Raw genomic sequence first — 6,623 nt, 5'->3', positions numbered from 1 at the left:
TATCCTATCCTATCCTCTATCCTATGCTATCCTGTATCCTATCCTATCCTCTATCCTATCCTATCCTCTATCCTACCCTATCCCCTAACCTATCCTATCCTCTATCCTATCCTATCCTCTATCGTAACCTCTATGCTATCCTATCCTCTATCCTATCGTATCCTGTATCCTATCCTATCCTCTATCCTATCCTATCCTCTATCCTATCCTATCCTCTATCCTATCCTATCCTGTATCCTATCCTATTCTCTATCCTATCCTATCCTCTATCCTATCCTATCCACTATCGTCTCCTATCTTCTATCCTATCCAATCCCCTATCCTATCCTCTATCCTATCCTATCCTTTATCCTATTCTATACTCTATCCTATCCTCTCCTCTATCCTATCCTATCCTCTATCCTATCCTATCCTCTATCCTATCCTATCCTCTATCCTATCCTATCCTGTATCCTATCCTATCCTCTATCCTATCCTATCCATTATCCTATCCTATCCTCTATCCTATCCTATCCTCTATCCTATCCTTTCCGCTATCCTATCCTATCCTCTATCCTAACCTATCCTCTTATCCTATCCTATCCTCTATCCTATCCTATCCTCTATCCTATCCTATCCCCTAACCTATCCTATCCTCTATCCTATCCTATCCTCTATCCTATCCTATCCTCTTTCCTATCCTATCCTCAATCCTACCCTATCCAATCCTATAACCTATACTCTATCCTATCCTATCCTCTATCCTATCCTATCCTCTATCCTATCCTATCCTCTATCCTATCCTATCCTCTATCCTATCCTATCCTCTATCCTATCCTATCCTCTATCCTATCCTATCCTCTATCCTATCCGATCCTCTATCCTATCCAATCCTCTACAATATCGTATCCTCTATCATATCCTATTCTCTTTTCTATAATATCATCTATCCTATCCCATTCTCTATCCTATCCTATCCTCTACCCTATCCAATCCTCTATCCCATCCTATTCTCTATCCAATCCTATCCTATCCTCTATCGTATCCTATTCTCTATCCTATCCAATCCTATATCGTATCTTCTATCCTATCCGATCCTCTATCCTATCCTATCCTCTATCCTATCCTATCCTCTATCCTATCCTATCCTCTATCCTATCCTATCCTCTTTCCTATGCTATCCTCAATCCTACCCTATCCAATCCTATAACCTATACTCTATCCTATCCTAACCTCTATCCTATCCTATCCTCTATCCTATCCTATCCTCTATCCTATCCTATCCTCTATCCCATCCTATTCTCTATCCTATCCAATCCTATATAGTATCCTCTATCCTATCCTATCCTCTATCCTATCCTATCCTATATCCTATCCTATCCTCTATCCTATCCTATCCTCTATCCTATCCAATCCTCTATCCTAACCGATCCTCTATCCTATCCTATCCTCTATAATATCGTATCCTCTATCATATCCTATCCTCTTTCCTATAATATCATCTATCTTATCTTATTCTCTATCCTATCCTATCCTCTATCCTATCCTATCCTCTATCCCAACCTATTCTCTATCCAATCCTATCCTATCCTGTATCCTATCCTATCCTCTATCCTATCCTATCCTATCCTATCCTATCCTATCCTCTATCCTATCCTATCCTCTATCCTATCCTATCCTCTATCCTATCCTATCCTATCCAATCCTATACTATCCTCTATCGTATCCTATTCTCTATACTATCCAATCCGATATCGTATCCTCTATCCTATCCTATCCTCTATCCTATCCTATCCTGTATCCTATCCTATCCTCTATCCTATCCTATCCTTTATCCTATCCTATCCTCTATCCTATCCTATCCTCTATCCTATCCTTTCCGCTATCCTATCCTATCCTTTATCCTATCCTATCCTCTTATCCAATCCTATCGTCTATCCTATCCTATCCTCTATCCTATCCTATCCCCTAACCTATCCTATCCCCTATCCTATCCTATCCTCTATCCTATCCTATCCTCTTTCCTATCCTATCCTCAATCCTACCCTATCCTCTGTCGTATCCTATCCTCTACCCTATCCAATCCTATAACCTATACTCTATCCTATTCTCTATCCTATCCTATCCTCTATCCTATCCTATCCTCTATCCTATCCTATCCTCTATCCTATCCGATCCTCTATCCTATCCTATCCTCTATAATATCGTATCCTCTATCATATCCTATTCTCTTTCCTATAATATCATCTATCCTATCCTATTCTCTATCCGATCCTATCCTCTATCCTATCCTATCCTCTATCCTGTCCTATCCTCTATCCTATCCTATCCTATCCTCTATCCTATCCTTTCCTCTATACTATCCTATCCTCTATCCCATCCTATTCTCTATCCTATCCAATCCTATATAGTATCCTCTATCCTATCCTATCCTCTATCCTATCCTATCCTCTATCCTATCCGATCCTCTATCCTATCCTATCCTCTATCCCATCCTATTCTCTATCCAATCCTATCGTATCCTCTATCGTATCCTATTCTCTATCCTATCCTATCCTATCCTCTATCGTATACTATCCTCTATAATATCGTATCCTCTGTCATATCCTATCCTCTTTCCTATAATATCATCTATCCTATCCTATCCTCTATCCTATCCTATCCTCTATCCTATCCTATCCTCTATCCTATCCTATCCTCTATCCTATCCTATCCTCTATCCGATCCTATTCTCTATCCAAACCTATACTATCCTCTATCGTATCCTATTCTCTATCCTATCCAATCGTATATCGTATCCTCTATCCTATCCTATCCTCTATCCTATCCTATCCTCTATCCTGTCCTATCCTCTATCCTATCCTATCCTATCCTCTATCCTATCCTTTCCTCTATACTATCCTATCCTCTATCCCATCCTATTCTCTATCCTATCCAATCCTATATAGTATCCTCTATCCTATCCTATCCTCTATCCTATCCTATCCTATATCCTATCCTATCCTCTATCCTATCCTATCCTCTATCCTATCCTATCCTCTATCCTAACCGATCCTCTATCCTATCCTATCCTCTATAATATCGTATCCTCTATCATATCCTATCCTCTTTCCTATAATATCATCTATCTTATCCTATTCTCTATCCTATCCTATCCTCTATCCTATCCTATCCTCTATCCCAACCTATTCTCTATCCAATCCTATCCTATCCTGTATCCTATCCTATCCTCTATCCTATCCTATCCTATCCTATCCTCTATCCTATCCTATCCTCTATCCTATCCTATCCTCTATCCGATCCTATTCTCTATCCAATCCTATACTATCCTCTATCGTATCCTATTCTCTATACTATCCAATCCGATATCGTATCCTCTATCCTATCCTATCCTCTATCCTATCCTATCCTGTATCCTATCCTATCCTCTATCCTATCCTATCCTGTATCCTATCCTATCCTCTATCCTATCCTATCCTTTATCCTATCCTATCCTCTATCCTATCCTATCCTCTATCCTATCCTTTCCGCTATCCTATCCTATCCTTTATCCTATCCGATCCTCTTATCCAATCCTATCGTCTATCCTATCCTATCCTCTATCCTATCCTATCCCCTAACCTATCCTATCCTCTATCCTATCCTATCCTCTATCCTATCCTATCCTCTTTCCTATCCTATCCTCAATCCTACCCTATCCTCTGTCGTATCCTATCCTCTACCCTATCCAATCCTATAACCTATACTCTATCCTATTCTCTATCCTATCCTATCCTCTATCCTATCCTATCCTCTATCCTATCCTATCCTCTATCCTATCCGATCCTCTATCCTATCCTACCCTCTATAATATCGTATCCTCTATCATATCCTATTCTCTTTCCTATAATATCATCTATCCTATCCTATTCTCTATCCGATCCTATCCTCTATCCTATCCTTTCCTCTATCCTATCCTATCCTATATCCTATCCTATCCTCTATCCTATCCTATCCTCTATCCTATCCTATCCTCTATCCTATCCTATCCTGTATCCTATCCTATCCTCTATCCTATCCTATCCTATCCTATCCTCTATCCGATCCTATCCTATATCCTATCCTATCCTCTATCCTATCCTATCCTCTTATCCTATCCTATCCTCTATCCTATCCTATCCTCTATCCTATCCAATCCTCTATCCTATCCGATCCTCTATCCCATCCGATCGGCTATAATATCGTATCCTCTATCATATCCTATCCTCTTTCCTATCATATCATCTATCCTATCCTATTCTCTATCCTATCCTATACTCTATCCTATGCTATCCTCTATCCCATCCTATTCTCTATCCAATCCTATCCTATCCACTATCGTATCGTATTCTCTATCCTATCCAATCCTATATCGTATCCTCTATCCTATCCTATCCTGTATCCTATCCTGTATCCTATCCTATCCTGTATCCTATCCTGTATCCTATCCTATCCTCTATCCTATCCTATCCTCTATCCTATCCTATCCTCTATCCTATCCTATCCTCTATCCTATGCTATCCTGTATCCTATCCTATCCTCTATCCTATCCTATCCTCTATCCTATCCTATCCTCTATCCTATCCCATCCTCTATCATATCTTATCCTCTATACTATCCTATTCTCTATCCCATCCTATTCTCTATCCAATCCTATTCTATCCACTATCCTATCCTATCCTCTATCGTAACCTCTATGCTATCCTATCCTCTATCCTATCGTATCCTGTATCCTATCCTATCCTCTATCCTATCCTATCCTCTATCCTATCCTATCCTCTATCCTATCCTATCCTCTATCCTATCCTATCCTGTATCCTATCCTATCCTCTATCCTATCCTATCCTATCCTCTATCCGATCCTATCCTATATCCTATCCTATCCTCTATCCTATCCTATCCTCTTATCCTATCCTATCCTCTATCCTATCCTATCCTCTATCCTATCCTATCCTCTATCCTATCCTATCCTCTATCCTATCCGATCCTCTATCCTATCCGATCCTCTATAATATCGTATCCTCTATCATATCCTATCCTCTTTCCTATCATATCATCTATCCTATCCTATTCTCTATCCTATCCTATACTCTATCCTATGCTATCCTCTATCCCATCCTATTCTCTATCCAATCCTATCCTATCCACTATCGTATCCTATTCTCTATCCTATCCAATCCTATATCGTATCTTCTATCCTATCCGATCCTCTATCCTATCCTATCCTCTATCCTATCCTATCCTCTATCCTATCCTATCCTCTATCCTAACCGATCCTCTATCCTATCCTATCCTCTATAATATCGTATCCTGTATCATATCCTATCCTCTTTCCTATCATATAATCTATCCTATCCTATTCTCTATCCTATCCTATCCTCTATCCTATCCTCTCCTCTATCCCATCCTATTCTCTATCCAATCCTATCCTATCCTGTTTCCTATCCTATCCTCTATCCTATCCTATCCTATCCTATCCTATCCTCTATCCTATCCTATCCTCTATCCTATCCGATCCTCTTATCCTATCCTATCCTCTATCCTATCCTATCCTCTATCCTATCCTATCCCCTAACCTATCCTATCCTCTATCCTATCCTATCCTCTATCCTATCCTATCCTCTTTCCTATCCTATCCTCAATCCTACCCTATCCTCTGTCGTATCCTATCCTCTACCCTATCCAATCCTATAACCTATACTCTATCCTATCCTATTCTCTATCCTATCCTATCCTCTATCCTATCCTATCCACTATCGTCTCCTATCTTCTATCCTATCCAATCCCCTATCCTATCCTCTATCCTGTCCTCTACCCTATCCTATCCTCTATCCTATCCTATCCTGTATCCTATCCTATCCTCTATCCTAACCTATCCTCTTATCCTATCGTATCCTCTATCCTATCCTATCCTCTATCCTATCCTATCCCCTAACCTATCCTATCCTCTATCCTATCCTATCCTCTATCCTATCCTATCCACTATCGTCTCCTATCTTCTATCCTATCCAATCCCCTATCCTATCCTCTATCCTGTCCTCTACCCTATCCTATCCTGTATCCTATCCTATCCTCTATCCTATCCTATCCTCTATCCTATCCTATCCTCTATCCTATCCTATCCTCTATCCTATCCTATCCTCTATCCTATCCTATCCACTATCGTCTCCTATCTTCTATCCTATCCAATCCCCTATCATATCCTCTATCCTGTCCTCTACCCTATCCTATCCTCTATCCTATCCTATCCTCTATCCTATCCTATCCTCTATCCTATCCGATCCTCTATCCTATCCTATCCTCTATAATATCGTATCCTCTATCATATCCTATTCTCTTTCCTATAATATCATCTATCCTATCCTATTCTCTATCCTATCCTATCCTCTATCCTATCCTATCCTCTATCCCATCCTATTCTCTATCCAACCCTATACTATCCTCTATCGTATCCTATTCTCTATCCTATCCAATCGTATATCGCATCCTCTATCCTATCCTATCCTCTATCCTATCCTATCCTGTATCCTATCCAATCCTCTATCCTATCCTATCCTCTATCCTATCCTATCCTTTATCCTATCCTATACTCTATCCTATCCTCTCCTCTATCCTATCCTATCCTC

Source organism: Halictus rubicundus, unplaced genomic scaffold (assembly GCF_050948215.1).
Source record: "Halictus rubicundus isolate RS-2024b unplaced genomic scaffold, iyHalRubi1_principal scaffold0100, whole genome shotgun sequence".
Classification (NCBI taxonomy): domain Eukaryota; kingdom Metazoa; phylum Arthropoda; class Insecta; order Hymenoptera; family Halictidae; genus Halictus; species Halictus rubicundus.
The sequence above is the reverse complement of the archived record's forward strand: the minus strand, read 5'-3'. Positions refer to the sequence as shown.